Source organism: Geotrypetes seraphini, chromosome 9, assembly GCF_902459505.1.
Source record: "Geotrypetes seraphini chromosome 9, aGeoSer1.1, whole genome shotgun sequence".
Lineage (NCBI taxonomy): Eukaryota > Metazoa > Chordata > Amphibia > Gymnophiona > Dermophiidae > Geotrypetes > Geotrypetes seraphini.
Window position 1 is genome coordinate 127,828,248 of NC_047092.1, and position 26,663 is coordinate 127,854,910.

General features: G+C 43.2%; 1 protein-coding gene across 3 annotated transcripts in view; it reads left to right on the plus strand.

The window, feature by feature from the left end:
- Positions 1-26,663, plus strand: part of LOC117366745 (ephrin type-B receptor 1) — a 908,513-nt gene that overhangs the window by 167,862 nt on the left and 713,988 nt on the right. The window contains exon 1 of one of the 3 annotated variants that reach the window (XM_033958538.1): positions 2,069-2,170. The exons of the other annotated variants lie outside the window; for them this stretch is intronic. The gene's annotated coding sequence lies outside the window, so the exon portion shown is untranslated. Of the gene's footprint in view, positions 1-2,068; positions 2,171-26,663 lie in introns of those variants that run through there. 3 annotated transcript variants of the gene reach the window in all.

The following is a 26,663-nucleotide window of genomic DNA, read 5'->3' on the forward strand; positions in this document are numbered from 1 at the left end:
CTTGGTGTTATAGAATGTTAGGAATTATCAGGAAAGGAATGGAAAACAAAGATGAAAATGTTATAATGACCTTGTATCGCTCTGTGGTAAGGCCACGCCTCAAATACTGTGTGCAATTCTGGTCACCGTATCTAAAAAAAGATCTAGCGGAATTAGAAAAGGTACAGAGAAGGGCAATGAAAATGATAAAAGGATTGGGACGATTTCCCTTTGAGGAAAGGCTAAAGTGGCTAGGGCTCTTTAGCTTGGAGAAGAGATGGCTCAGTGGTGATATGATAGTGTGGATATAAAATACTGAGTGGAATGGAAAGGGTAGATGTTAATCGCTTGTTTACTCTTTCCAAAAATACTAGGACTAGGGAGCATGCGATGAACCTACTAAGTAGTGGATTTAAAACAAACTGGAGAAAATATTTATTCACACAATGTGTAATTAAACTCTGGAATTCTTTGTCAGAGAATGTGGTGAAATCAGTTTGCTTAGCAGGGTTTAAAAAGGTTTGGATAATTTCTTAAAAGAGAAGTCCATAGGCCATTATTGAGATGGCATGGGGAAATCCACTGCTTATTCCTAGGATAAGTAGCATAAAATCTTATTTTAGCACTTGGAATCTAGCTAGGAACTTAGGACCTGGGTTGGTCACTGTTAGAAACAGGATTCTGGGCTTGATGGACGTTCAATTTGTCCCAGTATGGCAATTCTTATGTTCTAATCTATCAGCAATTGGTCATCTCCCATTATACTAGTGCCAAAGCCAGATGGCAACATCCAGTTCTGTACTGACTTCACGAAGGTGAATGCTGTCTCTAAATTAGAAGCGTACCCTAAGCCGAGAGTGAATGAGCTGATTGAGTGACTGGAAGGAGCTCAGTTTATTTCAACTTTAAACTGGACCAAAGGATATTGGCAGGTGCCCCTTTATTATGGATGCCAAGGAGAAGACAACTATTTCCATACCTCAAGGCCTATTCTAATTCATAGTACTGCCTTTTGGCCTTCAGAGAGGTCCAACTACCTTCCAATGTTTGGTTAACCGTCTTTTTAAAACTGCACAGGGACAATGCAGTGGCATACCTAGATGACATTGCCATTTATAGTAAAGACTGAATGACCCATCTTGTTCAAGTGGAAGCGGTTCTGGACAGTTTAAGAGTGCTGAATTGACAGCCAATCCTAATAAATGCTTCCTGGGAGAACAGGAGGTCATGTACATGGGGTATTTGGTGGGAAGAGGTCAAATTATACCACAGATTCAGAAAGTAGAAGCCATTACCTTGAAGCTGGTACCCCAACCCAAGAAACAAGTGCGTGCCTTACTGGGGCTCATTGGATACTATAGGAAGTTCATCCCTGAATTTGCTGAGAAAGCAGAGACCCTAACCCTCCTTTTACAGAAGAAAGACCTATAAAATTTCAGTGGTCATCAGAACTGGACATCAAATTCCGGACTTTGAAGGAGGCCATTTGTACGTAGCCTGTACTGGTCAACCTAGACTTCAATCATCCCTTTGTGGTGCAAACCAATTTCTCAGAGGTTGGTCTTGGGGCTGTACTGGCCCAGGAGATAAATGGAGAGGAACACCCAGTGGCCTTCATTAGCCGCATATTGTTAACTAGGGAGAGGAACTGTGGTGATTGAGAAGGAAGCCCTAGCTGTTAAATGGGCCTTGGAAACATTCCAGTATAACTTGCTGGGATGATACTTCCTGCTGGTCACAGACCATGCACCTCATTATATGTACATTTGTGCCACAAAGGCACAAATGCACATATAATGAGATAGTTCCTTTGCCTTCAAGCCTTCAGCTTTGTGGTACGAAATTGGGCAGGCTGAGAGAATGCTAATGCTGATTTTCTGTCTCATGAGGTGGACCCAGACATTGCAGGCGATCAACTGCGCATGGTTGAGCTGAGGGGAAGGGTTTGTGAGGAAGTCTATAGGACACTACCACTCCCCCTGCTGGATACTACCTCACATTGTCAAAATCACCTTAACATAGGTAGCTTCTCCTTAGGGGCAAGTAACATGGTCAGGAGTCAGGAAAGCAGCTGCCAGGAAGTATATAAGGCAGTGCCAGAACTAGGTTAGAGAGGCCCAGAGGAGTAGGAGGAAGAAGTGGCCCCAGCATACTCATTGACTTCAACATCCAGATACTCTGCTTGACTGAAGTAAGCTAATTCTTTGTACTAACTATATGTAAGCCCTGTTCTAAGGTCTGGCTAGGACCAGACCTTGTTACCTGTTTGGAAGACTTTTTTCTGTGTTTGGGGTATGGCAGTACCAGCTCAGGCACAGCTCAGAACTTTTGTTTATCAGATCAAGAGACTGGGTTTCTGTGTTCCTGATCCTGTGAAGCAACAGAATTCAGGAAGTGTTTTATTTAAAGCCAATAAAGAACTTTTCTGCACTATTGCTGGTTATGTCTGGCTGTGTGTTTCCAGGCCCAAAAACTCAAACCCCACTTGCACCATTACAGTGTGTAAATGCAAAGCATGCCGATACTGGGTTACGCTAGTATTCTATAACAGATTTTGAGTATCCAGATAACATTAAAGAATAGGCTCTCACCGCATGTCCTTGGGGCACCTAAATGGAGGCACTTAGATGCAGAATTGTCCCCATGAGGCAATTATCTTAACAGAACAATATGGTAACACATATCCATTCCCCAAACCCTGCGTTTAGCACTAATCTGTGAACCGCATCTCGAGCAATAGAATACGTGTAGAGCCCATTCCTATGATTTAAATTTCAGCGCAGCCATTTATATCAATAAAAACCTAGTGCAAATGCCCATACCTAACTTAGGTACAGATCAGGCATATTCTGTTACAGTGTGTGTACAGTACATGCCGCTTTTTGAGTTCTACGTGGTAGAATTTACACACACAACTTTATAGAATATGCTCATTAAGTGGTAATTAGTGCGGATTGGCTTGGTAACCAATTAAGTTGTGCACACTAATCAACAATGCATACAGATTAGTTGCCATATATAGAATCCAGGGGTTAATACCTTTCTAACATAAGAATGGCCTTACTGACTCAGACCAACAGTCCATCAAGCCCAGTAGCCTGGTCTCACGGTGGTCAATCCAGGTCACTAGTACCCGCCCAAAACACCAAAAAAGAGCAACATTCCATACTACTGATCCAGGGCAAGCAGTAGCTTCCCTCGTGTTTTTTTCAATAACAGACTATGAACTTTTTCTCCAGGAACTTGTCCAAACCTTTCTTAAAACTAGCTATGCTATCTGCTCTTACCACAACCTCTGGCAATGCGTTCCAGCACTTAACTATTCTCTTGAGTGAAAAAAAAAATTTCCTCCTATTGGTTTTAAAAGTATTTCCTTGTAACTTCATCGACTGTCCGCTAGGCTTTGCAATTTTTGATGGACTGAAAAATCGATCCACTTGTACCCGTTCTACTCCACTGAGGATTTTGTAGACTAAAGTCATAGCTCCTCTCAGCTGTCTCTTTTCCAAGCTGAAGAGCTGCATTTGTTTAATCTTTCTTTGTTTTTCTTGAAGAGATACTGGTGTTTGATGTGTTTGAAAGTTCCTCCTATTCTGAGGAATCAAAGCAATATCAGATCACTGCTCCCTTGAGTCATATTTTTTATTATTTATTTATTTGGATTAATTAACCACCTTTGGAAAGCAATTCATCCGTATTATAATCACATGGGAATTTCTCAATGGTACATGTGAAATGTGAATAATGCAGGAATCCAAGAATGATGAGCTTTTCCAAAAAAGGAAGTATGTTGTAACTCATTTATTTAAAAGATGTTAAAAAAAAAAGATCAAGAGAGAAAGAAAGGAAGTATAAGACTATTGTTTAAAGCAATGGAGCCCAAAATAAGCAAACTGCTATTTTGTAGACTGTAATTATTGCTGCTGAAATCTGTGTATAGTAGTGGTTGGTTCAATGGCTTGAAGCCCTTGCCATATCCCAGGTCATGGATGTGCCTATCCTTGGAGCTTGCCCTGGTTTCCTGTGGGAGGCACAAGGTCAAATACCAGGCTATCATCCCTTTGGTTTCTGATTTTCATCTCCACTCTTAATCGTTCCTTTCACACTGTCTTGGTTGCTCCATATGGAGAGCCTTGGCACTCTGTTCAGGATTGCTGCACACCAACTTCACGGGTGCTGTAAAACAAAGCCCATCTGCCAGTTTCATATTATAGAATTGAAAACACTTTCTTCTCATGTACCAAGAATTACCATCCTCCTTCATTACTTTGTTTGTCACATACTTGGATTCCTTTGTTCGTGTCTCTTGCTTTTCTTCTTTAACTCTTCACAAAAGTCATCTTTCTTTTTGTCTTCATGTATACTTGTCTACTATCTCTGTTATCTTTCCTTTTTTTAATCTTTTCTACCATATCTTTCTTTTTAATCCTTTTCTACCTCCCCTTGCTTGCTTGTTTCTCTCTCGTATTGTTCATAACTATTTCTTGATCTGTCTCTACCTCTCTCTACAGTTTATAAAGCTTTTCCTAACAATATGGGCTCCTTTTACTAAGGTACGCTAGCGTTTTTAGCGCACGCAGGAAATTACTGCACGCTACGCTTCTAGAACTAACGCCAGCTCAATGCTGGTGTTAAGGTCTAGCGCACGGGGCAATATAGCGCGTGCTATTTCACGCCTTAAAGCCCTAACGTGGCTTAGTAAAGGAGCCCTATGTCATTCCAACAGCCTTAAAAAAACAGAATTATATTATTTTATACACTCTTATCATCCATTTCATTTCCTCCTACATTCTATTTTTCTTCCTAATTAGTACACCAATTTTTGCCTTGTCCTCTTTCTTTTCCTGCATCCTTAATAAGGGTGCAGGAAAAGAAAGAGAATGACATTGGGACAAATTTTTCCCCTTCCCTGTAGGAATACATTTTCCCGTCCCATCCACGCAAGTTCTTTTCCTGTCCCTGCCCCATTCCTGCAAGCTCTGTCCTCATCTGCACAAGCCTCAAACACTTTAAAATCATAAGAAGCAACATTCTAGAGCTCAGATTGTGATGTCATAATGCCTCATTCCACCAATGCCTAAGCTCTGTCCTCATCTGCACAAGCCTCACACACTTTAAAATCATAAGTGTTCGAGGCTTGTGCGGTTAAGGCAGAGCTTACAGGAATGGGGCAGAGATAGGGACAGCAACAAAAATCACGGGGATTTGACGGGGAAATTGAGTTCCTGCGGGAACGGAGACAAACTTGTCCTCGTGTCATTCTCTAACCCTTATGTCGATCTTTTTTTTCATCATTTGTACTCCATTTTCTATAGCCATCTAAATTCTCCTTATACCCCTGTGGCTCGGTCTTTCTGCTTCCCTCTTTCATGATACATCTGTTTATTAGTTAAATCTGACTATCTCCTCATACTTGTTCCCTTTTTTGTCTACCTGTAGCATTTCCAGATGACTTCATACCATTAAGGATGGGCTGAGTCAGTTCTAGTCTTTTGAACATTTCATTTTATGATTTTGTTTTGATTTCCCAAAACAAACACAGCGTTGCAAGTCTTTACAAGCAGTGGGACAAAACTAGGACTGCAGTCATCCACCAATCTTGTCTCCTTTCTGCTTTTTGTATCTGTTCTGTCTACTGTCATGCATTTTGTCTTTCTCTAAACTTTCATTTCTCTGCTTCTTTCTCTTCGCTGGGGATGGGGAAATGCTTATTGTACCTGAATGTAACTTGCTTTGAACTTCCATTGAAAAGACATGAACTAAAGCACCATCAGTACACTGTTTTTACGTTGGTCCACGAGAGCTTTATATATAGCTGGCTGATTTCTGTACATGTTTATTTGCTTTCTATTTTGTTGTACTTCACAGTGGCCATTAAGCAAAAAAATAAATTGCAATGACAAATACATGTGCATGATCACAGTGGTGCTACCTAAAATAAGGAAGATGTACAAAATCATGAAGGTACAGAAGACTGAGAATCCTTACCCTGAGATTTTGCTTACCAGCACCTTTCTCCCCCCGTCTCTGTAATTTGTTTGCAGCCAGGCTGTCTCGGAGCTTTGCTCTGTCTTTTCTCAAAAGGATTATGATAAATAGATTGCTCTGCCGAGCCTCAACTAGTCCAGCACCATTTACTTAACTGAGCCAAGCCCTTATAGAAACAGAGAAGAGATAGAGAAAGAGGCAGGAGAAAATTGTGGAAAGGAATGAAAGTTTTAGAAAGAAAAGGAAGATGAAAAGAAGTGTGGAATGAAAGGGAGAGAGAGGGTGAGGGAGAGGAAAGAGTAAACTGAAAGAATAAGTCCTGTTGGAAGCAGGAGAATAGGGCAGACAAGTTTTCCACTGAAGATTTACTTCAAAGGTCACTTGAGTGTCTACCCAGATTTGGTTGTTAAGCACTTGAGCAATAGTCAATAATTTTGCAGAGCTACTGTTTCTAAAGGCTTACATGAGCGGGAGCTAAGAAAGTAGAAAGACAAGAGAAGGATTGTGGTAGAAGAGGGAAAATAAGAAAATTATCTTAGGGTGTCATGCAGGCATAATTTTTCACCGTTGTGCAGAAATGATTTAAAAGCAATGGCCTGGCTTCAGGTGCAGCTGCACTCTGGAATAAACTGAATCATGAGAACATTGCAAATAAAATAAGAAATGCACTAGAGGAAGATACATGGGAGCTCTCAGCCTGTGTTCCTGGTTATACTACTGACTCACTCAGCAAAAGACGGAGAAGCAGTGGGATATTCTGACTCACAGAGATGGTACAGCACTATAGGGAGAGGCACAGGATTAGTCAACCTGGACACTTGGGTATAAAGATTCACAGTAATAGTTCCCTTGGAGGTGTAGTCTAATGCTTAAACTACTAGGCTGACACCCAGGGAAGCACAGCTGAGATCCAACTGCTTCTTTTTTGTGATCTGGGGCAAGTCACCAGTGGCATAGTAAAAGGGAATGGGGTGGGGACCACCCCAGGTGCCGTCTTGATGGGGGTGCTGGCACTTATCCTCTCCGCCCGCCTTCCTCCCTGCAGGACCATGAAGTGACATCAAAGGGAGAGTCGAGGCCGGTGTGGGCAGCAAGTTGGAGATGCTGCTCGCACCGGGGAAGTTAAAGAGGTACAGGAGAAGGGAAGCGGTGTGTGCTGTGGAGGTTGGGGGAGGAGCGGGGGCTTAGAAGAGGGCATGCGTGTCACTTCCCCAGGCGCTTCCCACCCTCATTATGTCACTGCAAGTTACTTAACCTTTCAGGTTCAAATTTAGGAGCCTTTTTAACAAGGTGCTATAAATAGCACTTACAGCATAGTTAAGACAAACATTACGGTTAATGCAAAGGCTGTGTGGTAAATGCAAGGAGCATGGCCACCATCTGCCCTGCATTTGTGACACAGCGAAGATTACCGCAGAGGCATCATGTTACATGCAGTACCTGATAGTGCTGGAGCACCCAGCTTTTAGGCACCATATGTAAGTGGTGCAGGCCTAGATTGTATAAATAGTTGTTCACCAAAACAAGGCAGCACTCCCCAACCCCCATTTTCACAGTTCACCCTCCTGATTCTCCTTCCTTGTGGTCCTCTTGACCTCCGAGAAACAGCACAAGGGAGCCCTAACACAAACCCGGCCTTCCAAAGCCCCTCAACTCACACTCTTCTCCCCCTCAGTCAAAGGTCCCCGGCCTTCCCAAGTCCCTCAACTCACACCCTGCTCCCCCTCAGTCATAGGTCACCCACATTCCAAACCCCCACCCCCCATCAGCAGAAAAGGCGTGCTGCCCGTCATAGACACTGCTCCCTTCCTTACTCTCCCTCTACTCTTTGGGATCAATCCTGGGTCTGCACAATAGGAATGTCAGCTGTGGTGGCAGCATTTCCTTTCCTTTGCTGCTCGGGTTGATGCCTCCTCCAAAATGGCACCTACTCTCCAGCTGCAGTCTTGCACTACATCCAGCCACAAAAGGAAGAATGACAAGGGGGCACCCGCTCAAACTCAGAGGAGGGAAATTTAATGGTGACACCAGGAAGTATTTCTTCACAGAAAGGGTTGTAGATCACTGGAACAAACTTCCAGTGCAGGTGGTCAAGGCCACCAGCGTGCTAGACTTTAAGAATAAATGGGACATCCACGTGGGATCCCTGTGGGGGTCGAGCTAAGGATCTGGGTCATTAGCACTCAGACTTGATGGGGTGGGTCAGAAGAGTGGGCAGACTTGATGGGCTGTAGCCCTTTTCTGCCGTCATCTTTCTATGTTTCTATGTTTCTATGACCCCCTAGCAGAAGTAAAACAAGACTACTGCTGGGGGGAGGGGCAGGTGCCATTTTACCATTTTAGAGGAGGCAAAGACCTAGGTGGCAGTGTAGAGAGACTGCTGCCTCTGTGGCTGACATACCTGTTGTACAGACCCTTGGGTAGGTCTCGTGGGATGGGGGTGATGGAGGGAAGGAGATGGGGTGTCTATGACAGGGAGCAGGGTTTTGGTGGTAGAGGTAGGCCTTTTTTGACAATGATTAGGTTGGACAGGGAGGTAAAGTCCTTGTGAAGGGGACTTGACTAGGAGACGGGGTAGAGTTTGAGTTGAGGAGTTGGGTTTCTGGAATGAAGAGGGCTGAGTTTTTTTCTAGTGGCTCATTGGTGCTTCTTTTAGGGCTTGGGGGTCAGGTTTGGGGGGGATGACTTGGGAAGGGAATTGGAAGGCAAAGGCAGTATTCCACACTGCACAAACTATTTTGGCAGCTGTGCTACTGGACTGCTGGTAGTGCAGATGCACATTTTGCCTTCTCATGAGGTGTCAGTAAGTTCATCTGCACTAATCAGGAGTTGTAAGAACTAGTGCTTGGTACTAACTGTTGTGCTAGCTGTCACAGCTGGCTACTCTTCTGCCTGCCCATAAGCCCATAGCAGCTCACTCCTATGTTAGACAGCTAACATAGGCTTTTTACCACAGTGGCTGCCTTTTTAATGCAGGAGCCTGTAGTGTGAGACTGTCCTATTGTCTACCAAGTGGTAAACCTATATTAGCTTCTTAACATAGCTTAGGAAAAGAGCCCCTTAGATTATAAGCCCTCTTGGGACAGGGAAAAACCTAGTGTACCTGAATAAGAACATAAGCAATGCCTTCACTGAGTCAGACCCGAGGTCCATCGTGCCCAGCAGTCCGCTCACGCGGCGGCCCAACAGGTCCAGGACCTGCGCAGTAGCCCCCTATCTATAACCCTCTATCCCTTTCTTCAGCAGGAAATTATCCAATCCTTTCTTGAACTCCAGTACCGTACTCTGTCCTATTACGTCCTCTGGAAGCGCATTCCAGGTGTCCACCACACGCTGAGTAAAGAAAAACTTCCTAGCATTTGTTTTGAATCTATCCCCTTCCAATTTTTCCGAATGCCCTCTTGTTCTTATATGTTTTGAAAATTTGAAGAATCTATCTCTCTCTACTTTCTCTATGCCCTTCATGATCTTGTAGGTCTCTATCATGTCTCCTCTGAGTCTCCGCTTTTCCAGGGAGAAGAGCTCCAGCCTCTCCAATCTTTCAGTGTATGAAAGGTTTTCCATGCCCTTAATTATTCGTGTTGCTCTCCTCTGGACCCTCTCAAGTATTGCCATATCCTTCTTAAGGTACAGTGACCAATACTGAACACAGTACTCCAGGTGCGGGCGCACCATTGCCCGATACAACGGCAGGATGACTTCTTTTGTTCTGGTTGTAATACCATTCTTAATAATACCCAACATTCTGTTTGCCTTCTTCGCGGCTGCTGCACATTGTGCCGTTGACTTCATTGTTGTATCCACCAGTACACCCAAATCTCTTTCAAGGTTACTTCTCTCTAATACTAATCCTCCCATTTGGTAGCTGAACATCGGGTTCTTTCTCCCTATATGCATGACCTTGCATTTCCCTACATTGAATTTCATCTGCCATCTGAATACTAACTCATCATGAGCTAGTATTCAAAGCTGATAAGTCAGAGAAACTGAAACAAATCTCTAACACTGGAAGATGTAAAGGGGCAATTTCATAAACTGAAGAGTAGCAGATTACCTGAATCTGATGGTATACACTCCAGAGTACTGATAGAATTGAAGACATGAAAAATGAACTTGTACAACTATTGTTAGTAATTTATCTTTCAAATCCAGCATTGCTACCAGAAGACTGGAGGGTGACCAAAGTAACGCCAATTCCTTCAACCAGTTCCTATTATGGATTAGGAACTGGTTGAAGGATAGAAAATAGAGAATACAAGTAGGGTTAAATGGCTAAAATTTTCAGTGGAGAAGGGTAAATAGTGGGGTTCTTTAAGCTATCAAAAATAGAACTTGTGGAAATCTAATATATTCAACTCAATAAATTATTTCCACTCACTCAATTCATGAGCGTTTATAACAAACAGAAGTCCACCTAATTCATAAAATAATACTAATAAGGAGGAAAAGCCTCAGGGCACAGGCTGGAACCACTATTCGCACAGGCCAGAACCACTGTTGTCACAGACCTCTCTTGTGTCTCTTCATAGGCAGAAGAACCTCCTTAATTTACTCGATTCTTATTTGATTCAATGTCTTAGTCTCAAAAATCATTTAATATTATTGCATTCAATACAAAAGTTCAATGTTCAAATATATTAAAGTTCAAAATATAAACTTATCTGTTGTCTTCAACAAAACTGTTATCTTCAACAAGATCTCATGTCGCTGATGTTCTAAATTCAGCCCCTATACTGATGATGGCCTGCGTTTCGCTATCAAAAGCTGATATAGGGCAATCGGGACCACTTGTCATAATGTTAGACTGAAAACAGAACAGTGTTCTTATTGAAGAAAAAGTTAGCTATGCTTTCCAGTGATAGAGAAAAAGTATCGCAAATGAACTGAGTGTTTCAACGTCAAGTTCGGCAAGACAAAGAACAATATCTAAAGGATATTCGTCAGAAAATTGAATCAGAATATGTAAATGGAAAACCAGGAGGTTAAGAGATTGCAGCAGAAATTCCACCCTCAGTTGGGGATGCTTAAAGACGCCAATGGAATGATATTGAATAATCTAGAAAGCATTAAAAAGAGATGGAAAGAAAATACAGAACATTTATATAAAAAATGCAATGAGGATAATATTGGGGAAACTGAACTGGAAAGTGATGCAGATGAAAATACCAGATATTTTAAAAGAAGAAGTCATAGCAGCAATTAAAGCTTTATCGAAAAACAAGTCACCTGGTATCGATGGTATTCCAGTTGATTTAATCAAAGGCTCAGAAGGTGCTATCATGACCCTGCCTCAACTTTGTCAACAGATTTAGAAAGAAAAAACATGGCCAACTGTTCATACCTATACTGAAGAAAGGTGATGCCAAGGACTGCAACAACTACAGAACGATTGCATTAATTCAACACGCCAGTAAAATATTACTGAAAATAATACAAAGAAGGCTGGTTTCAGAAAAGGTTGAGGAACAAGAGACATTAATGTTAATGTTAGATGGATATTGGAGAAGAGCAAAGAATATCAAAAGCCCCTATACTTTTGTTTCATTGACTATAGCAAGCTTTTGACCATGTGGGTCACAATAAACTATGGAGAACTCTAGTGCAAATGGGAATACCCAAACACATAACTCAGCTGATACAAAGCCTCTATGAAAATCAAGAAGCTGCAGTGAGAACTGAATAAGGCAACATTGATTGGTTTTCAATAAAATGTAGCGTCAGGCAAGAATGCATTATGCCACCTTACCTGTTCAACCTTTACCTGAAGTCAGCTTCAGAAAAGCAAATTTGGAAGAAGAGAGCATTGGTTTCAAAGTAGGTGCTATCACCAAAGAATGCTGTATCTTCTGAGAAAAGTCAAAGCCGATAGTCATAACATGGGATTAGAACTGAACATTAACAAGACGTAGATTATGAACACAGAAATTGATGAGGATTTTGAACTTGAAGGTGATAGAAATTCTATTCTATCTCCTGGGCGCTTTTGTAAACAAAGAAGCAACTAGCAGGGAAGAAATACTCTGCAGAATAGCACTTGGTCGCTCTTCAATGAAGGCTCTCGACAAAGTATTCAAAGGCAAGTAAATAAAACTCCAAATGTTTTCAAGTTTTATTAAAAATTTCAAATTTATTAAAAATTTACAAAAAACAAAATTTCTAAGCATTTTACAAATTATGTTAAAAAGAGGGAAATGAAATTGACAAATATCCACCTAACAACACTTAACTAACAAAAACATTAAAACATTAGGAAAGTTGGGAGAACTACAAATTAAAAGTAAAGAATACAAAAAAGGTAAACCACAATAGGGAGGGGAAGCAGTCAGGATTATCGAGCAACTCTGGCTATGATCGAGATCTATTTAGGAGTCCAAGCAATCATTTTCTCAGTGAAAGCTGGACACTACTAAAACAAGATAGAAAGAAGATTGACACATTTGAGTTTTGGTGCTGGAGAGGATTTAATGCATGCTATGGACTGCCAGAAGAACTGACAAATCGATTCTGGAAGAGATCAAACCCGCTATGTCACTCAAAGCCCAAATGATGAAGTTGCGACTGTTTTATTTTAGTCACATCGTCAGAAGAGAAAGATCACTGGAGAAGGACATCATGTTTGGGAATATAGAAGGAACCAGGCGAAGAGGACGACCTGCAACCAGATGGATGGACACATTGAAAACAACCATGGGGATGACACTGGAGGACCTTATTGGACTAGCACAAAACCGATTTCTTTTTAAATCTGTAATTCATTAAGTCACTTGTACTGAAACATGAGCTGGTGGCATCTAACTAACTATAGCAAAATAGTAAGTTTCATACCCAGCTATATCTGCTATTCACCACCTTGGGTGAGTCACTTCATAAAGGTAGTTAATATATACCAATAAATAAAAAAAAATAAAAGTACTATAGGAGAGACAAAGGAGTAGTCAGTTTGTACACCTGGGTGAACTGAATCACTACTGGTGTAGGAGACTATGAAGACTGCACAGAAAGAGATGGCAAGAGGTACGAGAGTGTAAAGGCTGCACAGAGAGAGGAGATGGGGGGAATAGAATGGATATTGAACAGGGAAGGGTATTTAGGAGATAGTAGTAAAAGGGGGAGGGGTTTGAAGGTTGAACAGGGATGGGTCTAGGAAGGGAGTTAGTGAATATGGATGTTGCACATGAAGAGGTGTGGGGAGCAAATGTGAAGGCTACAAAGGGAGAGGTGGTAGGAAATGGGAGGGTGAAGAGGTTGAACAAGGAATGGTGATACAGTATTTGTTTACTAAAATTTATAAATTCTGCTAAGTGTAATATCCTTTGCAGTTTACATGCAAATATTGATAATATAAAATATGATAGTCATATTATCATTCAACACAAAGTCAAAACTTAAAAAAAAATTTATCATTAAAGTACACCTGGATACACCAGATTGTATGGTCCCCAAATAAATATCTTACTGTGAAATTTGCTGTTCAGTGATCAGTGGACAGACACATATGTTCGTATGGTAAAATCCATAAATAAATTCAGTCTTTAGTCTCTAGGTATAATACTTTTTCAATGAGACTATCCTTTACTCCCTTTAATTCAATTATTTATCTGAATTTTTTGCGCCTCTCTACAAGGCTCTCTTTCTCCCTTTTAAATATTGTGAAATGTTTCTGGCTCCCTTCTTTTCTCCAGTTTCACACTGCATCACCTGGAGAAAAACTGTTGCTGTTTTCCTCTTTGATGCAAACATTTCACAGAATTTACAGACACACTAGACCACCATGATCTCTTGTGTATCTTCCGCTTGCACCAAAGGACAGAAATACTAATCCCAATAGTGCAAGGAGCATCTCTATTCTCTCTCTCTCTCTCCCCCCCCTAAGAATCCTTGTTAGTTTCCTCTTGAAGTCCTCCCCCTTTCATGGCCAGAAACTCCCTCTGGGAACCATAGATCTACTGGAAAAAGCCCCAAAATCGTTTATACCACTGCTTTTATTACACCTCCAAAACCTCAGATACCATCCATTGAGGAGTGATAGGGAAAGGGGTGGGACTTGATATATGGCCATTTTGGCCCAGATTCACAAACAAGTCACCTTATATTAGGCACCTAGATCGTGCCTACTGGCGCCTAACGTAAGTGGTTTAATTGGATTTACGTGGCGCAATAATTGGTCACATCATTAAAACTCAATTAAACCCTCATTAAAAAATAGCTGCTGTTACATGGCCTCCTGGACTGTGCCTAGGTCCCTGGTGGTTAGCAGCCCATGGTGATGCCAAAACCTGTAGGTGGGTATGTTTAGGAGCGGTGTCAGACTTTGGTGTCACTAAGTGCCGCTGGCTGTGATTCTGACAAGACCCTATGTGCTGGAAATTTAAGACTTTTATATCCTGGCCTACATTTCTGGCACCTAGGGTCCCTGCAAACCTCAATTCTGGAAGCTGTACCTTTCTGTGATTGACATGCAGCAGGCACCGCTTCCAGAATCAGCCTCTCTGTGGTTACAATCAAAGCAGTTTACATATTATATACTTCTACTTATTTTGTATGTGGCACAGTGGATACAAGGAGCTGTAGTGAGAATTGAACCTGGTTACCAGACTACAGCACTAACTATTAGGCTACTCCTCCACTTTCAGCACTAACTATTAGGCTACTCCTCCACTTTCAGACACCAACATGAGCTACTGTCAAAAGCATGAGTTAGATGTAAAAATTACACATCCAATGGCAATCCATGTTGATAACTACACCTGAACCTCGGCCATGTGTTAATATTACTAACCAGTACAAATGCACTCACTCAGCTGCTCCTCACTATCTCTCTTCACTTATATCCCCCTATGATCCCCCCCCTGTGAGCTCTGCTCAGCTGGTAAGTCCCTCCTTTCTGTGCCCTTCTCTTTGGCTACTAACTCCAGACTCCATCCCTTCTGCCTTGCTGCACCGTATGCTTGGAACAAGCTGCCCGAATCCATAAGGCAGGCTCCATCTCTGGGAATGTTCAAGGCCTAGTTAAAAACCCACCTCTTTGAGAGTGCTTTTGACTCCTAGTTCCTCTCACCTTGGGTTCTGCCTTCCCAACTCTCTATGTCATGTCTGTCCAAGTTAGATTGTAAGCTCTTCTGAGCAGGGACCGTCTATAAATGTCAAAATGTACAGTGCTGCGTATGCCTTTCAGGGCTATATAACTGATAAGTAGTAATAGGAGATACCCTTAGAAGCATTGCATTGCAGTGAAAGTGCTGCCTATGTTGAGAATCTATTGACATTCAGCTTTTCTTATTAGATGTAGATATGGAGAACCTCCTAAATGTAGTGCTTTCCTCATGAGTTTCAAAATCATTTGTGTTCATGACAGTGAAAGTGAAATGGGACTATAATGCGGGGATCCTCCTTGAGGGCTAAAAACCTGGTATGATTTTCAGAATTTCCATAAAGAATGTGGAGAAGATCTATTTGCATACAGAAGAGGCAATGCATGAAATTACTGTAGATCTCACGCACAATTGTGGAAAACCTGAATGAGCTGTGACATATGAGGACCAAGCCTGAAGAATTTTGCTGTAGTGTATAAATATTTTAGCCTTAGCATACTCAGTGATTTTCTTCCAAAAGATTGTAAGGGGGTGTTGAAGGGGAGGGGGAGGGGACTAAAGACCTTCTCCTCCCATGCAAGGTAGAGTTCTCAAACTGACATTTCCCTAGAGGTTTGCTACTCTTACACACAGAACTCTTTTGATATTCTGGAGACGAGTCCTCATTAAGACTTGTTCATGTAAGACTTGTGAGGAGACTTTTTTTTATAATTAATGGGGAAGTTCTACTGTAATTCTGCATCAGCAATAGACACCATTAATCAAATATTCCACAGAGAACAGAGGCAATAATTACTTGATGTAACATTATTTTGATTCAGTTACTGTATGAATACCTTAGGTGGTTTTAGAAGGCTCTCAAATATTTATTTATGAGGCTAATGTGAAACTTCAAGGCACTTAGATCTGGCTTCAAACTGAAAATGGTTATCTCAATTATAACCCTGACAATCTATTCTGTGCTGTAAATAAATAGTGTGGCCATTGTGGCTAGATACCAAGGGCCTTATATTCAGCTGGGCAGTGTGCTGTCTGCCCAACCCCGACGCTCAAGCTGGATATTCAATGCCTGGCTGGTTAAGTAGCAATGAATATTGGGAAGCATGGCTCCCACATATCGATAGATTTGTGATGAAAGAGAAAGTCTGAGACCCTGGAAACCAGCTTAAGAGAAAACAAGGAACAATCTCTACAGCGAGTAAGATAGAGAACGGAGCCCCCCTGTCCTTGAACACAGAGATTGGAGGAGGGCGGATGCATGGACAGAAACATTCTTAGACATATAAAAAGGTAAAGAAGACATCAGAAAGTAAGAACACAGTATGAGAAGGTACCAACAGGTAAGTACACCATCTGCTCACCCAGAGAGAGAGAAAAGAATGAGCAACTGAATGAAAAATAAGGAACCTAAGAGAAAGTGGAAAGGAGTTATTGGGAAGGCACATAGGAAGAGAGAGAGTGCAAGTGCAAAAGCTCTGGGGGAAGCTACTTACCTAAGAAGTAGATCCAAAGAGAAGGAGTAGGTTAAAGATGGAAGGAACAGAAAAAAAACCTGCAGTATGTGCAGATGAGACTGACAGAAATAAATCTTTGCTCTTTTTTCTTATAAGCAACAATTCAACTCACAGCTCCAAGCATTCTAGGATTTATAGTCCTGCTTTCTCTTTTGATAGCAGTAATAATACAATGCCCTAAGTTCCTCCACATGAAATAAAAAGAACAGCGAACTGAAGGTGTGCTTCTACCTTGTAGTTATTTGACCACCATTCTGCTTCTTTTTTTCCCCACAATCCCCTTTTCCTGACGTGCCAAACTTTCTAGTTGTTTTTACCTTTTTCTCTCCCTTCTTTACTCAGTGTCTCCCTCATATGACTTTCTTTTCTAATGTGAAACAACTTACCGTATTTTTTGCTCCATAAGATGCACCCTAGATTTAGAGGAGGAAAACTAGAAATAAAACATTCTGAACCAAATTCTCCCTGCCAGGCTTTGCACCCAACCCCACACTCCTTGCCAAGCTCTGCACCCTGTCCCCCCTCTAGTGGTCTAGTGGTAGGCTGGGACAGGGCAGGCAGGGGCAAGGAACAGGACAGGTAGAACCAGGGCAGACAGATAGGGACAGGGCAGGTAGGGACAGGGCAAGCAGGCAGGTAAAGACAGGACCGGGTGGGTAGGGAGGTAGGCAGGCAGGCAGACCTCGACCCAGGCAAGCAGGCAGATCTCCCCTCCCCCTCAGGAAGGCAGCAGGAAAGCCCCAGCCTCCTCCCTCCCTATTTTTAATTCGGCAGGGCAGGCAGGCAGGTCCCAGCCTCTCCCTCCCTATCTCCCAAGCAGGCAGCAGGCAGGCCCCGGCCTCTTTCTCCTCACCCCCAGGCAGGCTGGCCCTCTTCCTCCTCCCTGACGCTTCCCGCATGTACATTTTTTTTTTTTAAATTTCTGGATGCGGCCTCTCACTGAGAGCAGCGCACCAGGCTGGCTGTCTGGTTCCCGCCGCTTCCCGGCTGCCTCCTATTCCGATCTGTCGCTTAGCGGCGCATCAGGTTGTCTGCCTGGTCCCGCGCTGCTTCCTGAGAATTGGGCAGGTAGAGAAGTGGGAGGAAACTTTGTGTGTGCTGCTACTACTGGTTGCCTATCTTTCTCCTCTGATTGGTTTTGACTAGAAAATCAAGACAATCGGTGAGAAAGGGAGAGCATTTCCAGCTTCTGCAGAGATCTAAAGAGGAGGGGCATCAATATGAGAAAGCAAAAGATTTTGTACCTAGACAAATGTGATAATGAGGGCAAGAGCAAGGGAGGCAAGAAAAGGAATGGGGGACTTGTATACCGCCTTTTTGTGACTTTGGCATGTCAAAGCTTACATTCAAAGCAGTGGGCACTGGAGGATTAAGTGAATTCCCAAGGGTCACAAGAAGCAGCACCGGGATTTGATCTCACAACCTCTGGGTGCAGAGACAGCAGCTCAACCAGTGAGGATCACAGAGATGAGAGAGCAAGGGCGTGAGTGTGTGGGGAAAGAATGGAGAAGGGAGACCATGGTAGTGAGAACATAGGGGCACAGAGAAGAGAAAATTAGAAAGCGTGTCTCTGAGTGTGAGAAAGAAGGGATAATAAGAGTTATGAAATAGATTGTGTGAGAGTGGAGAGGGTGAAGAAAGAGGTTGTGTGTAGAGAATGACACGGGGACCAATTTTTCCCCGTCCCCGCAGAAACTCATTTCCCCTTTCCTTCCCCCGCGAGTTCTGTTGCTGTCCCTGTCCCTTCCCTATTCCTGTAAACTCTGCCTTAACTGCACAAGCCTCGAACACTTATGATTTTAAAGTGTTTGAGGCTTGTGCAGATGAGGACAAAGTTTGCAGGAATGGGACAGGGCGGGTACATGAGTTCCCGTGGGGACAGGGAAAAATTTGTCCCCATGTCATTCTCTAGTTGTGTGTGAGTGAAGAAGAGATTAAAAGTTCACAGGGAGCATGAATGTGTCGGGCTTCTTTTAGGGTTCCTTTTACAAAGCTGCGCTAGAGCCTTAGCGCGCGGAATGGCGCGCGCTAGCCGCTATCGCCTCCTTTTGAGCAGGCAGTAGATTTTCAACTAGTGCGCGTTAATCCAGTGCGTGCGCTAAAACCATTAGCTCACCTTCGTAAAAGGAGCCCTTAGATTCAATAATATTACCTTTATTACCGGTAATATCCAGAGTAGTGCATTATTAACATGATATTCAGTCTCTACATGTGAAAACCCACAAAACTGTCCTAATTAAGAAATCAGTAAGCTGGAAGGTTGGCTAAAACTCCCAACAATTTGTCTTATAGCCATCCAAAGTCAGGGGCGAGATGAAAGAAGAATGGAGATGTCCTGATCAAAGCTGTAACCGCGGACTGTTTTTAACCATCTCATTAATTTTGTTATGTAGATTAAAAATAAGTCAGATACAATTTAGTTAAGCATAGTATCAGTGGCAGTGGGATTTGCATTAAAAAACTGCCTGACAGCTTGATGCCCAAATTGAGGGCAAGGGAAATTCTCTTAGAGCGCTCACTGACAGAGGCACTATCACGTTAGAAAATAGAATTTAAAACCCTGTGAAATCACAAGTTTGAATATTCTTACACTTTATTGAAGAGCCGTATCAGTAAAAAGTTTCATTTAAAGACGGATAAAACCTACTGAGTATGGTTACTGATTACACTCCATTCACGCACCCTCCAATCAGAAACGTCAAATGAAAAACAATGTACTCAGGCAGCAAAACTAGACTACCAATTCTACAAATCCTTCAGAAAAGAAATAAAAACCCTGTTATTCAAGAAATCTTTAAAGACAAACTAACACAGCAAGAATCATCTCAATCCCCAATAGCAACCCGCTCCACTCCATAACTTATTATGTATTCCTAAATGTCCAAATAACTCCTTATATAATCCACCTTGAACTGCAAGGTAATGGCGGAATAGAAATCACTAATGTGTAATGTAAATGTAATGATATATAGGAACATGGAGTCAATATTCAGCCATTGGGCAGTGAATGTTTTGCTCATCGCCGATGTTGTTATTCCTTGATATTCAAAGGTGTGAACTGTGTGGGCTGCGGCTTTAAATATCCATTTTTTTTTATAAGCCAGCTAATAAGTGGAGGGGAATTTTTAAATATGATGTCTAAACTTGATTTTGGATGTTTTGGGAAAAACCTCCAAAAATCCAGTAGAGAAAATGACTGTTTTAAAACCAGAAAAATGTCCAACATTTTGTTTCAAAAATGGCCATTAGGAGCATTTTTGCAAAAAAAAAAAAAAACCAAAAAAAAAAAAACCAAGGAAAAGCCATACAAAAACAAGCCATTAGGATGTATGGGGAGCCAGCATTTATAGTAGACTAGCTGATGCCCCGGCGTTGCACGGGTATTTAATTATAGCAATAACACTGTAAATGGATTCAAATAAAGATACTTTATAGTGGTGAATGAAATTATTTTTTTACAGCTTAATAAAAAGTACAATATTCAAATTATAATGTGAAATATTTGACAAAATGAATACAATACAACTAACGCAAAACGTGATTATAAACAACATTTTTAGTTTCACCTCCTGGAGCAAGAACATATAAATTCTTGGGTGAACCCACCCTTGAGCAAGCAACATAGAGTTGTGGGCCGCGAGACCCCCAGAACATATCACCCCAGGTAGTGATGGATCTGCATACCAAGTTTCGTTCAAATCGGTCAAGCCGTTTTTGAATTACTGTGAGAATGGCAGCTTTTTACATTTTTTCCATTGACATGAATGGGTGAAATCTGATTTTCTGTTTGTAGCTCCGCCCACGTGTGCAGGTGGGCCGCGAGACCCCCAGAACATATCACCCCAGGTAGTGAGGGATCTGCATACCAAGTTTCGTTCAAATCGGTCAAGCCGGTTTTGAATTACAGGGAGAAAGGCAGCTTTTTACATTTTTTCCATTGACACAGTGGCGTACCTAGTGGGGGGCGGGGGGGGCGGGCCGCCCCGGGTACCAGCCCTAAGGGGGTGTTCCCGGCCTTGCCGTTCAGTCCCCCGCCACCCCCGAAGGACCGCTCGCCCCACTGACCTTCCTGCACCATCTGTGAAGCAGCCCGCAGCAGGATCGCGAAGTCAGCGTCAGCATCCCTGCGCTGCTTCCTGCGCCGCGATCCCGCCCCACCCTGAAGGCCTGATGCCCCGACCCACCCCGAAGGACCGCTCGCCCCCCTGGCCTCCCCGCACCACCTATGAACAGCCACAGCAGGATCGCGAAGTCAGCGTCAGCATCCCTGCACTGCTTCCTGCGCCGCGATCCCGCCCCTCCTCTGACGTCAGAGGAGGGGCGGGACCGTGGCGCAGGAAGCAGCGCAGGGTTCGCTGACGCTGACTTCGCGATCCTGCTGCGGCTGTTCATAGGTGGTGCGGGGAGGCCAGGGGGGCGAGCGGTCCTTCGGGGTGGGTCGGGGCATCAGGCCTTCAGGGTGGGGCGGGCGGGCAGGCAAGCAGGCTTTCAAGGGGGAGGGGGTGACAGGCAGGCAGGCAGGCCTTCAAGGGGGACAGGCCTTCGGGGGGGGGGGTGCAGGCTTTCAAGGGGGGCAGGCAGGCCTTCAGGGGGGTGCAGGCCTTCGGGGGGGGGTGTAGGCCTTTGGGGGGGTGCAGACCTTCAAGGGGGTGCAGGCCTTCAAGGGGGGAAAGGCAGGCAGGCCTTCAAGGGGGGGGACAGGCCTACAAGGGGGGGTGCAGGCCTTCAAGGGGGGGGTGCAGGCCTTCAAGGGGGGTGCAGGCCTTCAAGGGGGAGACAGGCCTTCAAGGGGGAGACAGGCCTTCAAGGGGGGAAAGGCAGGCAGGCCTTCAAGGGGGGGACAGGCCTACAAGGGGGGGGACAGGCCTACAAGGGGGGGTGCAGGCCTTCAAGGGGGGTGCAGGCCTTCAAGGGGGAGACAGGCCTTCAAGGGGGGGAAAGGCAGGCAGGCCTTCAAGGGGGGGACAGGCCTACAAGGGGGGGAGAAGCTACAAGGGGGTGGTACAAGCCTTCAAGTGGGGGACAGGCCTTCGGGGGGGGGTGCAGTCCTTCAAGGGAGTGCAGGCCTTCGAGGGGGGTGGTGCAGGCCTTCAAGGGGGTGCAGGCCTTCAAGGGGGGACAGGCCTTCAAGGGGGGAAAGGCAGGCAGGCAGGCCTTCAAGGGGGGACAGGCCTACAAGGGGGGGGGGAGAAGCTACAAGGGGGTGGGACAGGCCTTCAAGTGGGGGACAGGCCTTCGAGGGGTGCAGACCTTCAAGGGGGGGACAGGCAGGCAGGCCTTCAAGGGGGGGACAGGCCTACAAGGGGAAGGGACAGGCCTTCAAGGGGGGTGCAGGCCTTCAAGGTGGGACAGGCAGACCTTTAAGGGGGGACAGGCCTTTGGGGGGGGACCATGATTTAGAAGTACACAGAGGGAAGGGGATGTTCAAAGAGACATGCATATGCCAAACTTTGGGGGGGGAAGAAATAATGGGTCTGAAAATAGAGGAGAGGGAGAGAGATGATGGACCATGGGATTTAGGGAGGGAAGGAACAGAAAGGGAGAGAAATTGGACACAAGGGATGGTGTGGAGGAGGGATAGAGATACTGGATAGGAGGGTAATTAGGAAAAGAAACGGAGAGATGGTGGACTCTGGGATGGTGGGGAAGGAGGGAGAGATGCCGGATGAAAGGGTATTTAAGAAAAGGTGGATCTGTGGAGGGAGATGAAAAAAAGGAAAGATACCAGACTTCCTGGGAAGGGAAGGGAAATGGAAAGGGAGGACAGAGTTGGCAGATGGATGGTTAGCATGCAGAAAGAAGGAGACCCTGACAAGCAAGTTATCAGAAGAAAACCAGAGCCTTGGACCAACAAAATTTGAAATATAACCAGACAACAAAAGGTAGAAAAATTAATTTTATTTTCTGTTTTGTGATTATAACATGTCAGATTTGAAATGTGTATCCTGCCAGAGCTGGTGTTGGACTGCAAACGTGAGCTAGGATTTAACAGAAAGAGGAAAAGTCCTTTTTGTTTCTTTATTTTATTTACACCACAGCGCCAGTGTGGTTAGGAGAAGCCAAAGGGGGTGAAAAAGCTATAAAACCCACCAGGAGTTTTGAAAAAAATCACCCAACTGGGCAGGAAAATCGAATTGAAAAACCAATTCAATAGGGCTGAATCGAATCAAAATTTTTTTTTCCTGTATCTGGCAGCATTAGTTTGCGCTACTGTCTTAGACTTTAGGACCTGGGATTGGGGAGAGATGGCATCCTCAGTACTTTATAATGCAAGTGAAACGAGTATTTGGTCAGACTTTTGAAGGGTCTGCAGAAAAAAAATATTGTATAGGCCGGGGACATGAGACAGCAGGAAATGGGAACTTTTCTTCCTTCTATTTTTGTGAATGGAAAGGCTGAGGATGTCAGAGAGGTCAGTTAAAATATGTGCTTTATAAGAAAATATAATAATGTGTTTTATAAAGTTTATAGCATAGCTGGCCTACCCAGTGAGGTGTTCCTAGTGGTGATGGTGGCAGCGTGTCAATGTGTTGAGAGGAAGAGGTGGTCTGGGAAATTCTGCTGAGCAAACTACGGGCCCATTTCCACCCCCCAGTTAGTCCACTCCACTCAACTGATTCACACACTGAGTGGGTCTTTGGGTGTTGTTTTGGGATCTCTTCCAGTGGTTTATCTCCTTCTGGTCCAAGGAAGGAAACTTTGTTATCCTTAGCATTGACCTACAGAATATGTTTGTAACAGCGCTGCTTGTGTGGCATTAGGCTATGTAGTGATCGAAAGAAAAAAACAGACCTTTGCACATTTTTGCACTATATGGTGGGTGTATGAGGAGATTCACATTTCCTGCACAGCTAAGTCCATGTGAAGTTACCTTGTGCTGTATTTGACATCTAGCAAGGTCTCTGTTTGAAAGGAAAGATCTAAACTTAAAAATGAAGTGGCCAGAAGTTATGGTAAAAGCAGATAGTGTAGCTGGTTTTAAGAAAGATTTGGACAAATTCCTGGAGGAAAAGTCCATAATCTGTTATTAAGACATGGGGGAAGTGTCTGCTTGCCCTGGATCGGTAGCATGGAATGTTGCTACTCTTTGGGTTTTGACCAGGTATTAGTGTCCTGGATTGGCTACCATGAGAATGGGCTACTGGGCATGATGGACCATTGGTCTGACCCAGTTAGGCTATTCTTATGTTATGTTCTCATCTGTAGGGGCCTTTGTTTTCACTTCTTATTTTAATGTATTTTTTTTCTGGGAACTTATCAGTGTTTTTTATAATGGGAACAAAAATGGAAGAGAATTAATGTGTGTGGAATGGGGGGTAACTAATTTCTTCAGCTAAATAATTCAATCCACTTCAAACAGACATAGGAGAACTTGTGCACCATTCACACACCCTCCAACCAAAAACGTCAAAAGAAAAAAACTGTTCGACAACCTCCTAGCCATTCGAGCTGCAACACTCGACCCCCAACTCTACAACCAATTGATATCAACCACAGACTGCAAAACCTTCAAAAAGAAATAAAAACCCTTCTATTCAAAAAACACATAAAACCGAACTAACACAATCAGAACTGTCCCAAGCATCACCTGCAACTACTCCATATGTACTTCTAATGTCATGACAATTTAGACATAATTTATGTTATGTTATGTTTGGAATAATGGTTACATATATGAGGTTCAATAAAAGAAAATTTTCACTGCCTGTTTCTATTCTGACCATTTATTCCATTTCATGGTTATTGCAAAAAAAAAAAAAAAAAAAAATTTTTTTTACATGGGGGGGGGGGGGGGTGTCAAAAAATGATGGGCCCCGGGTGCCACATACCCTAGGTACGCCACTGCATTGACATGAATGGGTGAAAGCTGATTTTCGGTTTGTAGCTCCGCCCACGTGTGCAGGTGGGACGCGAGACCCCCAGAACATATCACCCCAGGTAGTGAGGGATCTGCATACCAAGTTTCATTCAAACCGGTCAAGCCGTTTTTGAATTACAGGGAGAAAGGCAGCTTTTTACATTTTTTCCATTGACATGAATGGGTGAAATCTGATTTTCTGGTTGTAGCTCCGCCCACGTGTGCAGGTGGGCCGCGAGACCCCCAGAACATATCATCCCAGGTAGTGAGGGATCTGCATACCAAGTTTCGTTCAAATCAGTCAAGCCGTTTTTGCGTGATCGCGGCACATACACACACACACACATACACACATACATACCTCCGATTTTATATATATAGATTGGTCACACAGACATCCCAGCTGAGCAGTGGAGCACCCTAGGGGACACAATAGTGAACTTCACATAAAAAGTCCCAGGTACACATGTCATCATTATTCCCTTACATTGTATGGGGAGCCCTCCAAAACTCACAAAAAAAACCCAAATTTACCCAACTGTATATCACAACAATAACCCATATGCTTGCAGATGTCACCTATATGTAGATTTTGGGGAGTTCACATGTTCCACTACAAGTATACTAGTTAGAGTAGAATATGGGCCTGAGTCTCCTCAATAGCCCACTGCATTGACCTCTAGGCTTTTCCGTGGACCTGTTTGCTGCTCTAAGAGGACTAGCCATAATATCTGAAACTGTCATACAGATTGGCATGTACTGTTCTTTCATATCTTTGGGGAGTAAGAAGGGATCAGTGACTACTAGGGGAGTAAGGGGGTTATGCCTTAATACCTCCTGTGGTCATCAGGGCAATTTTTGGCACATATTCGTTATTGAAACAGATCTAGCCTCAAATGTCCAATTTTTGCCCTGGACATTTTCTACATTGTTCCATTATTGCAAGGTCTTCTGCTGAAAGCACATTAAGAGGCAATGACATGCCACCTGTTGATGTCAGCTCAGAAAATACAGAGATGATTTTTTTTTGGTTTAATGGCTGATCCATGTTACTTAATACTCTGTTGCCCCAGGTACATTAGATAAATTGTGAGCCCACCAGGACAGACAGGGAAAAATGCTTGAATACCTGAATAAATTCATGTAAACCGTTCTGAGCTCCACTGGGAGAACAGTATAGAAAATTGAATAAATAAATAGTTTAGTCAAGTTGATATTTCAGTGGTAGAGATTACAACTGACTTTGTAGCTCACCAAAGTTTCTGTGGTTTTAAATTTCTTCCAAATTCATTCCGCATGGCAAGTTTAATGATTGAGAAGGCGAGGACATCATGATACCATAGTTTATATTATGAAGAATACTTTACTATAAGCTTGGAAGCTAATAGCTACTTCTGTAAGTTCAAGACTTGCTTGTGTTGATGCCTCTCAACACATAATATCGAATAAGAAATATCAAAGAAAAGACAAGTTAATTTAATCTTGTATTTTTAATGATAATAACTAATGGGAAGACTGGATGGACCATTCAGGTCTTTATCTGCCATCATTTACTATGTTACTATGTTATAAGAACATAATAATAATATTAATTTATTTCTTATATACTGCTATACCAAGAAGTTCAAAGCGGTTTACAGTAAAGGTACATTTAGTCAGTACATAAGATACTAAGTGAGAGATACATGCGGTCAGTGCTTGAGGTACAAGATGCAAGAAACATACAGTCGGTGCTTAAGATACAAGGTGAAGAGCAAACAGTCCGTGCTTGATATGCAAGTGAAGAACATACAATTTGTGCTTGAGATGCAAGGTGAAGGAACATTCGATCTGGAAATTCAATTATGGTTGAAGGTGATAATAAGTTAGTCTAAAATCTTGAGTTGGGACGGTGGCGAGATTAAGATGAAGGCCGCTAGAATGGATGAGGTGGGTTGGGAATTTAGAATTTGTCAAACAATCAAGTCTTCAGGGATTTTCTAAAGTTAGCGTATGTAGTGGCCCAGTAGCCCATCATCACGGTGGTCAATCCAGGTCACTAGTACCTGGCAAAACCCCCAAATAATAGTAACATTCAATGGTACCGATCCCCCATGTCTGTTTCAATAACAGACTATGGACTTTTCCTCCAAGAAATTGTCCAAACCTTCTTTAAAGAAGCTATGTTAACTGCTCTTATCACAACCTCTGGCAACATGTTCCAGAGCTTAACTATTCTCTGAGTGAAAAAAT